The 10997-nt window shown below is 35.2% G+C and overlaps 1 protein-coding gene and 1 pseudogene across 1 annotated transcript in view; both read left to right on the top strand.

Annotated features, from left to right (window-relative positions):
• The first annotated feature begins 1060 nt into the window (after positions 1–1060).
• LOC128092773 (uncharacterized) lies at positions 1061–2972 on the top strand (annotated as a pseudogene).
• A 5791-nt stretch (positions 2973–8763) lies between these two features.
• The window catches only part of LOC120418193 (venom dipeptidyl peptidase 4), a 54248-nt gene continuing 52014 nt past the window's right edge, over positions 8764–10997 (top strand). Inside the window, exon 1 of the mRNA XM_039580495.2 lies at positions 8764–9041. The gene's annotated coding sequence lies outside the window, so the exon portion shown is untranslated. The remainder of the gene's footprint in view (positions 9042–10997) is intronic.

Genomic DNA, 10997 nt, shown 5'->3' with positions numbered 1-10997 from the left:
GTCTTCGCGTTTGATGCGGTGGAATCTGTGATTAAACCATTCGCCGGCTTCAGCAATATCGTGCACGCAAACAGCACCACTTACTTTTGAATGGATTCCTTCGCGGAAAACCGGCCGAGATACGCAAAGTGGATGTCGCGTGGCATACGCGGCATATCTAGGGATCTGGGCAACGTGCAAAAGTCAAAGTGTCATCACTCGGGGAAAGGAAAGCGGAATTCCGATAGAAGACGCTCGTTTCGCGTCAAGGTCTTTTTTCTGGTTTTCTTATCAAGGAGTGGTTTTGTAATCATACATAAAAGTTTCAAGTTTATGGTGAAACTATTTGATAAGCCGTTGAATTTGAAGATCTGATCAAAAAGTCATGTGCACTTTTACAACTTGTCAATTTTGAGATTATTCCAGAAATTTACATTTTTATTTTCAATCTTAGCTTTGGGGTTCTACGCTTTAATACCTTGACAAAACTGAAGCGTTTACTGACATCATATGATGATAAAACTGAATTGAGTAGATACGTCAATCATTCAATTTAGTTCGTTCCATTATCAATTTTATAGGTTGTTTATCGTTGTTTATCGTTAAACACGTTTATCGTAAAACACGCAAAATCTGTGAAATTTCGTCAATACGCACACAGAAAAAAATGATGGTAATATTCATCAGGAAATGGTGACAGATTTTGTGTAAAAAAAATGTGTAATCTCAGATTCATCATCAGAAAATGATGAATTTTGACAAAGAACTTTGTCCTAAGGTTTCTATACGTGGTGTCAATCCAAAATTTTCGCGAAGCGAAAACGTTACGTGACGAATTCCCCTCTCGGCAAATTTCCCCTCTTTTTGGTGCACGCTGGTTGGATGAACGAACGTTTCCCAATCAGTCGATCGAGAGACGTGAGATTGATGTATCTAAAATCTCCCCCACTTCACCTCATAATTTTCGGATCGTCGACGAGCCAACAAAACTCGGCTCGGTCGGTCCCGAAAATTCATTCTATTGCTGGACGTCGACGAGAACACATCAGAAGCAGATGGCCTGGTGGCCCGGTAGCAGACGGCCTGGAGGTCCGGGAGCAGATGGCTTGGAGGCAAGGACCAGCTAAGACATGCCAGTCGCGGGAGTCGATCATTGGAACTGGCCACCACCTGGAGTGGCCGGAGGCCCCGCGGATGTTCCGATGGGGGGACATTTGCCGAACCATAAGAGTTGGGGCAATATGGGTATCAAACTTTATGGTTTTTGATACTGGGCATGAAATTTTACATTTCGGCAGTAGTGGCCACAATCCGGAGTGGCCGGAGGCCCCGCGGATGTTCCGATGGGGGGACATTTGCCGAACCGTAAGAGTTGGGGCAATATGGGTATCAAACTTTATGGTTTTTGATACTGGGCATGAAATTTTACATTTCGGCAGTAGTGGTCACAATCCGGAGTGGCCGGAGGCCCCGCGGATGTTCCGATGGGGGGACATTTGCCGAACCGTAAGAGTTGGGGCAATATGGGTATCAAACTTTATGGTTTTTGATATCGGACATGAAATTTGACATTTTGGCAGTAGTGGCCACCACCTGGAGTGTCCGGAGGCCCCGGGGATGTTCCGATGGGGGGACATTTGCCGGACTGTAAGAGTTGGGGCAATATGGGTATCAAACTTTATGGTTTTTGATACCGGACATGAAATTTGACATTTTGGCAGTAGTGGCCCCAATCCGGAGTGGCCGGAGGCCCCGCGGATGTTCCGATGGGGGGACATTTGCCGGACCGTAAGAGTTGGGGCAATATGGGTATCAAACTTTATGGTTTTTGATACTGGGCATGAAATTTGACATTTCGGCAGTAGTGGCCACAATCCGGAGTGGCCGGAGGCCCCGCGGATGTTCCGATGGGGGGACATTTGCCGAACCGTAAGAGTTGGGGCAATATGGGTATCAAACTTTATGGTATTTGATACTGAACATGAAATTTGACATTTCGGCAGTAGTATTTGATACTGAACATGAAATTTGACATTTCGGCAGTAGTGGCCACAATCCGGAGTGGCCGGAGGCCCCGCAGATGTTCCGATGGGGGGACATTTTCTGGACCGTAAGAGTTGGGGCAATATGGGTATCAAACTTTATGGTTTTTGATACCGGACATTAAATTTGACATTTTGGCAGTAGTGGCCACAATCCGGAGTGGCCGGAGACCCCGCGGATGTTCCGATGGGGGGACATTTGCCGAACCGTAAGAGGTGGGGGAATATGGGTATCAAACTTTAAGGATTTTGATACTGGACATGAAATTTGACATTTCGGCAGTAGTGGCCACAATCCAGAGTGGCCGGAGGCCCCGCGGATGTTCCGATGGGGGGACATTTGCTGGACCGTAAGAGTTGGGGCAATATGGGTATCAAACCTAATGGTTTTTGATACCGGACATGAAATTTGACATTTTGGCAGTAGTGGCCACAATCCGAAGTAGCCGGAGGCCCCGGGGATGTTCCGATGAGGGGACATTTGCCGGACCGTAAGAGTTGGGGCAATATGGGTATCAAACTAAATGATTTTTGATACTGGACATAAAAAGTTGCATTTGGCCATTATCTGAAATTAAGCAGTTAAAATATGCTAATGCTAAGCAGTTAAAATATATTGCTTATTAGGCAGGAAGTAATAAATAGACTACTGCAATGCACATTTTTTTGTGCCACTGTGAAAATCTGTTTCTGGAAATTTAGAATAACTATCTCGTAATCATTAAAAGCCCTGTAAAGGGTAGTTTTTAATGTGTGCTGTTCAAATTTCCTTTACTGCCGCCGATTGCTTGCAACAGCCTTGCAAAAACATTCCCGCATCTTGGTAACTTTCGAGTGGTGAAGGAAAGTAAATTGATTTCACTTCGATTTCTATTTCAGCTCCACTTGCAATTTCCGTCCCCTTAGTTCGATAGGACGGTTATTATAAGGGGGGAATTTGGACCGGACATTCTAATCGAAAATTTCAACAATCATCTTGCAAAGTTCTTTGTCATACTGGTCATGTGTAACATAACCACCTGCACCTTTTTTGCCTTCCTCACTTTACTGAGGAAAGGCTATAAAATCACTCGAAAAATGAACTTCTCAATTAGACCTCCTAGACCCACCTTCATGTATACCTATCGACTCAGAATCAAATTCTGAGCAAATGTCTGTGTGTGTGGTGGGATGTTGATCAAAAAATTGTCACTCGATTATCTCGAGACTGGCTGAACCGATTTTGTCCGTTTTGGCCTCATTCGATCCGTCTTAGGGTCCCATAAGTCGCTATTAAAAATTATGCAGTTTAGTTAAGTACTTCAAAAGTTATGCAGGGTGGCCACTCAAGTCGGGAAATCGGGAAAGTCGGGAAAAAGTCGGGAATTCGTCAAAATCCGCCAAAAATCGGGAAAAAGTCGGGAATTTATGATTTTATGCCAAAAAGTCGGGAAAAGTCGGGAATTCTGAGCTTTTTTAACTCTTGAATAAATTTTGTAATATTTTGTACAATTTTCAAATTGAATTCACTCATTTCCGCTTTAGTAACTTACTTTAAATTTAAGGTTATTTTCACTATTTCAATATATTTGAGTATGGAAAAGCTGTTTAAGACCTTTAAAATCTTTATGAATATTGAAGTCTTTGACACAGATTTTCATAATATATTTTTATGAATCAAATGATCGCTCTTAATTTTTGTTCACAAAACAAGAGGTAAAGTTGATGAAAAACTAATATAATTTTTGGGTAAATATTTGTAATTGTTTAACTAAATTCATTAAGTAATTTAAAATGTTTTTTTTTCCAAATGTTGCCCTTGATTTTTTTTGTGAGTATGGGTAAATTACCTACCATAGATAAAGCTTGATTTTCAGTTTGCGGAAAACTTAAATATCGAATAAAATCCAAAATTGAAAAAGATTTTTACGTTTTGAAAACATAAAGAAAATATTGAAATTGCAAAAAAATAATCCAAGAAATTTTGAGTTCTTGCATAATTATTAAAAAATATTGTCTCTTCAAACAGTCGCTTTAAATAAGTGGGAAAACATAAAATCATATCAAACTGAATTTTCATTGAAAAAAAAAAACAGTTAAATACTGACCACTAGAAAAATTAACATTGATTAAAAAATTCAATATCAAAAATTACATAATTAAAAAGGGAACTTGGCAAAAACATTTTCTTTTATGAATTCCTTGACATTTTTCTAAATCCTTTGAATGAATAATAACAGCAATTATGTTTTAATCATTCTTTGATTTAAAATGATGATGAAGTTAAAAAAATATCAAAAACTATACGTTTGCCAATTTAAAAAATACCATGGAAGTTATAAGTATTGTTGAACCTTCTATTATTTTTCAAAGACTCATTGTTTGTGTTTCTACTCTGAATCATAATAATGAAATTATATTTTTGAATTTTGTTGTTTAGTTTCTGTATTTTCAAAAAATGCCTATATTTGGATTTTTTTTTTAAATTAATTGAGATTTTTTTTTCGGTGGTTAATATTGACTTTTCTTATAGAAAGTTTTTTGTTTGAAATCATTCTTTAGATAAGAAATGCCTATTATTTGAGCATTCTGGAAAAGTCTGGAAAAAAGTCGGGAAAAAGTCGGGAATTTGAAAATGGAATTTGAGTGGTCACCCTGATAAGTTATGCTAAAAAAACGCTTTTAGCAAAAGTCCGGAAGATTGTAAAAAGGGTGGTTTTTGTAAGAAAACCCGTCATGCTATACATTTTCAGAAAGGTTTTTAAAAGACCTTTCCAACGCGTCCAAAACATTGAAGATCTGACAAATCTATCAAAAGTTATAAGCACTTAAGTGTTAGTTATACGCTTTTTGGATGCCGGATCTCAGATATATTGATAAAAACGTTGCCCGGATCTCTCATGCGACCTATCGTTGGATAGGTATTCAAAAGAGCTATCCAATGCGTCCAAAACATTGAAAATCTGACAACCCTATCAAAAGTTATAAGCACTTAAGCGTTATTTACGCACTTTTTCGAGGCCGGATCTCAGATATTTTGCCGATAATGCTGTCCGGATCTCTCATGCGACCTATCGTTGGATAGGTATTCAAAAGAGCTTTCCAATGCGTCCAAAACATTGAAAATCTGACAACCCTATCAAAAGTTATAAGCACTTAAGTGTTATTTACGCACTTCTTGCATTTTGGATAGCAATCTTTAAATGTGAGGAAGGCGCCAACCACCTAAGGGTGGATTAAGTAAGTTTTTTATAAGTTTGTGCTGAATAATCATCAGGTTCACATTTTTACACATTTTTTAGCTAACATTACTTAAAAAAGTGGTAATATTCAACCTACCAAGTTTTCAACAATCCAAAATTCTACTTTTTTTTGCTGTGCAAACCACGAAATTTGTAATTCTCATTATTAAATTTAAGAATGCACATTTTTCAATAATGTATAGTGAATCGCCTCCCAAAAATTCAGATTATAAGCGTATTAAATTAGTTTTTTTGCAATTCCGTCGTGAAACTACTTACTTTTCCTGTCATTCTTGAACGACGAAATAGCCTACTTTTCTGTACCAAAAATAACAGAATCGAATAGCAACACTTTTCAAAATAAATGCTGAAAAGTTCTACTTTTCCGCACTCAAATGTGTGCTGAAAAGTTGAACTTTTCAGCTTTTGTTTTGAAAAGTAACATTCTTCAACATTTTTTTGATTTAAACGATTTATTGACAAAATATATGAAAATTTGACATAAAATTTCAGTCAGTGTGTGTTTTTTGGAATTGCAAAAAAATTGTATGGAACTCGTTGCAAAACTTGATTTTTTCAGCACTCTTCGTATTTATCCAACTCGGTGAACCTCGTTGGATAAATAAACGAATCGTGCTGCAAAAATCCTCTTTTTGCAACTTGTTGCATAAACTACTATTTTTAACTCCTCAAAGTTCATGTTTTTTCTTCCGAAATTTTTATTTTTTTCGTGTTCAGGAGGTCATTTTGAGCAGCTTTTGTTGAACTTTACTTCTCTTATTTTATTTAAAAATCACAGGCAAATGATTCTTCCCGTATCGATATTCATATTTAGCATACTTGGATTTTTTTATATTTCGAATTTTTATGATATTTCAAGAAAAAAACATCAATACTTGCATATTTTGGAAACCAATTATTGCAAAATATCTGAACAGGTTTATAATGCATTATGAAACACTTTTTTTTTTCATTCAAACGCTGAAACAATCGTAATTTAAATTTTTATACTTTTTAATTTTTCAAATTGAGCCGGAAAATTAGAGAGCAAAAAGATATTTTTACAATCCCGTTGTGAAACTGTCAACGGGATCAACGGGAAACTGTCATGTTCTTCTGGAGAAACGAAAAGTCCAACTTTTCAGCATTGAAATTGGTGCTGAAAAGTTGAATTTTTCAACACTTTTATCGAAAAGTAACATTTTTTATTGTTGTTTTGTTTTTCACGGTGAATTTACTTAACACATGAATGTTTGACATAATTTCCATTTAAAAAGCGTGTTTTTTGGAATTGCAAAAAAAATGTAACAACTCGTTGCAAAGCTTGTCCTATTTTTTCAACTCGGTAAACCTCGTTGGATAAATATATGACTCGTGCATAAACCACCATTTAAAAAAAAACTTCAAAACTTCAAATATAACTGTAATAAAATTGTTCTGCTAACAAATAAGATTTCAAAATTCATTCACAGCGGACTCATTGGAAATTCTGGTGATGATAATTTTATTTTGTTTAAAATCACCGTAACTCAGTGAAACAACATACGAAATTGGACGCCCGGTTTTAGGACTTTCTCAAAAATTCGGAACGTAAAAAAGTAAAAAGACACACAAAATCTTTTTTTTTGGAAATAATTTGAAAAAATATCTCTTCTGGTTTATTGCCGATACGAAAACTGCATTACAGGAGGGATATTTTACAAAAACATGGTGCACGAAAAAAAATAAAAAGATACAAAAACAATTCACAATTTTAATTTTTCACGAAAAATTGTGCACCATGTTTTTGTAAAATTTCCCTCCTGTAATGTAGTATCAATAAACCAGAAGAGATTTTTTTTTTCAATTTATTTTCAAAAAAAAAAAAAAGATTTCGTGTGTTTTTTTACTTTTTAAAAGTTATTTGTAAGAGTGTACCCAAAGCAACCCTTCTAATTATAAATATGAAATTGTGTAAATGTTGTCTCTACAACTTTTTACAATATTGTATCACTCTAAAAAAACAACTCAGCGGAGTTACAAAAAAACATGAAATTAAGACTTCAAGCATTTGTTTTAAATGTAAAACGACTTTTTGGTTTGTTACAGATTCGAAAAAAAACATTGAATTCCCTATCTTGTGAAATGTCTAACTACGTTTCTAGTTAAGTAAAAAAAACAGAAGAGGTTTCAATACTATTTGCGTTTTTTAAATAAATAAAACCCTTTTTTATTTTTTAAAGTACGTTATCAAAAAAAAAAAAAAAAAAAAACAACAACTCATTGATATTGGGTGTCTATTTCTATACTACCGTACTACCAAGCAAATTATTGAAAGAAAAAAACTTATTTTACGAATGTTAAAAAATACACGGGGTCGTACCACCCCTCCGTCCCGGAACGTCAAAAAATGGACCTTGGCTTCGTGATTAGATTCGTTAGCATGCAGAAATTTTCAGATGAATCGTTTTCCTATTAGATAATCTTGGTAATTTTTTTAAACATTAAAAACAATTGAAAAAATAAAAATAGAAAAAAATGTCAAAATACTTTTATTTGCTCTATTGTGACAACCCAATAAAAAGTTGTGAGCACACCAACGAAACCAAAAAAATATAAAAAAGCAAGAAATGCTTCATTTACCTCTAGGGAAATTGATAAGTACTTTTTATCATTAAGTACACGCAGTTCGCCAACTTGCTTATCGGCCTGTTGAAGAGTGACATGGTGGACGCCGCCGGCAAAGATGCCCTTTTTTCGGCCTCCAAGATTGGTGGGAGTGGACATGGAGAGTACACAAGAAGTGAGGTGAAGTGGTGTCACTTCTTGTTTGATTAATTAAGTTTAGTGCGTATCCTGGTTATGGGTGCAGTGTTTCAGAGAGAAATGTGCCGTCATCTTGGGCGTGCTCATCATTCGAGTACGTGGACGTGGAACGTGTAATGGGTCAGAAGTGAGCTAAATTGATAATAATTGTGATAGTGCTGCGCACTTTGCCTGTGGAAGACTTGTGAATGACGGTGGTCATTTGGGGATAGAGTGGGTGAAATGGGATTGTTTTTTTTTATTTTTTTAAAGATTAATTATTTTAAATGACAAATATGTGGTTATCGTATCAACCAGGAATGCAAAAAAAATGCATTGCTTTAATAATCGCACTTTTCTTACCATAAACGCATCCAATACCCCAAGTCCCTTGGTAAGTTTCTTGCGACTCGATTCAGCGTCTTTTTCCACGGGGAATTTCTCGTGTAGGACTCCAATGTGCAAACTGCTCAACTCACAGATGTTTACAACTGTTGCCGTCGTTGTTGTTGGTGTTTTTGCCTCCATTCATCGAGTAAACAAACGAACTCTTTTTTTTTTGCTTGTTTGAATTTGCCTTGAGATTTGCCTTTCTACCATTCGAGAACCACCAATGTGAGTTACTTACACAATCTCGCGGCTTTGATTTGTGTGTAGTCAGCTGAAGGTTGTGTGAGTTCGATGGACTATAGGGACGGACCAAAAGCGAGCTTAGTACTTAGAATTAGTCTAATGTTCGGATTGAAGGTGGAAACAGAGCACTGTCTCTTGGTTCGTAGAAAATAACGAGACTGCGTGTGATATTGAGGAATCTGCGAAAGTTTCAACCCAGTGAACAGTTTAATTTGTGCTCGTGACGGTCGCTGGATACGTTTTGAAAGACGTTTTTGCGAAGTTAAACGCTCATTACTCATGAAATAAGTGGAGAATGATGCCATCGCGATGGAAAGATCTGCAGTCATGCGGTGAAGATAGCTGTGATTGAACGTGACTTCTTTAAAACAGTTTACATAGAGTAACTTAAATCTCATTTTTAAAAACTTAATTTAAATTTGTTCATTGTATTTAATTTTTTTTTAATTCAAATTTTATATTAAGCTTCAGTAAAAAATAAACCATCTAACAAATTTCAAGCAAGGCCTAAACACTCTGGAACGCTTAACGTATTCTAGTGTGACCCATTTCTACACTCTTATATAATATAATTGCAGCATTGCGTTCCTATGTTTTGTTTTGAATCTGTTGAATGCAATTTTCCCCGATTTCCGGAATCCTGTTTGCTGGAAAATTTTCGAGATAAATTGATTTTTTGAATGTATTGCTCCAGTTCATTTCTGAGTAAATCACTTTTAAAATAACAGTTTTGTTCACAGGGTTGTTATTTCAGAGCAGTTTGTTAAAATGTTTTTATTTATTAAGAATACAGTCATCCCACATATTCGGAACACCCACAAATTCGGAACACTTTTATGATAATTTGTCAGTAGCATGCCAAAAGTAGCTTTTCTGTCGACCTTACTATTTTTAGATCCTTTATTTGGACATTATCTTGCTAATTCACTAGTAAAAGTAGTACTTTTTGAACAAAAACTTCATTTGAAGACTATTTTGTCCAGAGCAGCAAAACACTGCCTCCAAATGGCCTGTTTCATAATTGTGGGATGTTATTGTGCCTCCTACAATTGTGGAACACCTGAATTTAACTGATATTTACACGAAAAAGTTATCAAACCGTGTATAAAACATCACTAAGTTTGAGTTTCATTGGTTTCAGAGTGTGAAGTCATTATTTGGTAATAAATATGTACTCCTGGAGAGATCCAAAGTTTGTTTACATTCGTAAGAAAAAAGTGATCCGAATTTGTGGATTTCAAGGGTCAAAGTAATTCTTCAAAAACTTCATATAAAAGTCAAAATTTGCAGATGTTCGATACAGCATTCGAAAGATCGCAAGAAAAGCTTTCAAATGAAGGTAAAAACGAATCATTAAGTTCAATTATCGATTCGCTATGATTTTTTGAACATTGGACAATCTGGAAACCGTTCCGAATATGTGGGATGACTGTAGTTCATTTTTTTTAACAAGATCTAAGTTGGTGTTTCATTTATTCTGTCTGTCGAATGCTTTGGTATTCTTTTTTCTCGAAAAGGGTTATTTTTTTTGTACCAAATAAATTCTTTTTTGAGGGTAAAAAAATCAGCAACGTAAAACAAATAAATTAAAAGTATTTTTTTACTAACGATTTTTTTTATTAAAACAAGCATTTCAAATAAAATTTCTTTCATTTGAAAATAAAAATGATTTTGAAAGGAGGGGTGACACAAATACAATAAAATAAATATATATATAAATTAAAATATAATACCCTTTAACATGATGATTTTTTAAATCAAGACTTTTACAGCTTTTTGATTTATATCGTTTTTATATTTACGTAATCAAATTTACTATCCTGGTTTCTACCACACTGAAAAAAATATTCTATTTTCAGTTATAAGCAATGTAATGCTGTCAAAGGCAAACTTATGGGAAATTGGACGAGCTTTCCGGTAAACATATTTACGAGAATGAAAAACCAAGTCTGTCTTATATAAATAGCCAAAAACCACCAAAAATGACGTTTTTTCAACATTTTTATTCATAAAACCGCTGTATCTTCCCAAGGATTGGACATAGGACAATGGTCAATATGGAGACTTTTATGTAAAATTGTCTGGAAAATCGATTCCCATTACCGGTTTTTAAAAATTTTGACGTATAGACCACTTTTCAAAAAAACAGTTTTAGTAAATGATTTTGGTATTTTTTTAGGAGAGACATACCATCCTGCACTTTTCGTCAGTCTTTTGATAACATCTTAGGTTTTTTCCTCAAAAATTTTGAACGAAAAAAAATCGTGACATCACCTTCAAATTTAAGTTTTAGACTTAAAAATCGAAAAATCTCATAGATGTGGCGTGTATTTTTGTT

This window comes from Culex pipiens, chromosome 2, assembly GCF_016801865.2.
Source record: "Culex pipiens pallens isolate TS chromosome 2, TS_CPP_V2, whole genome shotgun sequence".
Taxonomy (NCBI): Eukaryota; Metazoa; Arthropoda; class Insecta; order Diptera; family Culicidae; genus Culex; species Culex pipiens.
Note: the sequence above shows the minus strand (reverse complement) of the source record. Positions and strands in the feature narration are given on the sequence as shown.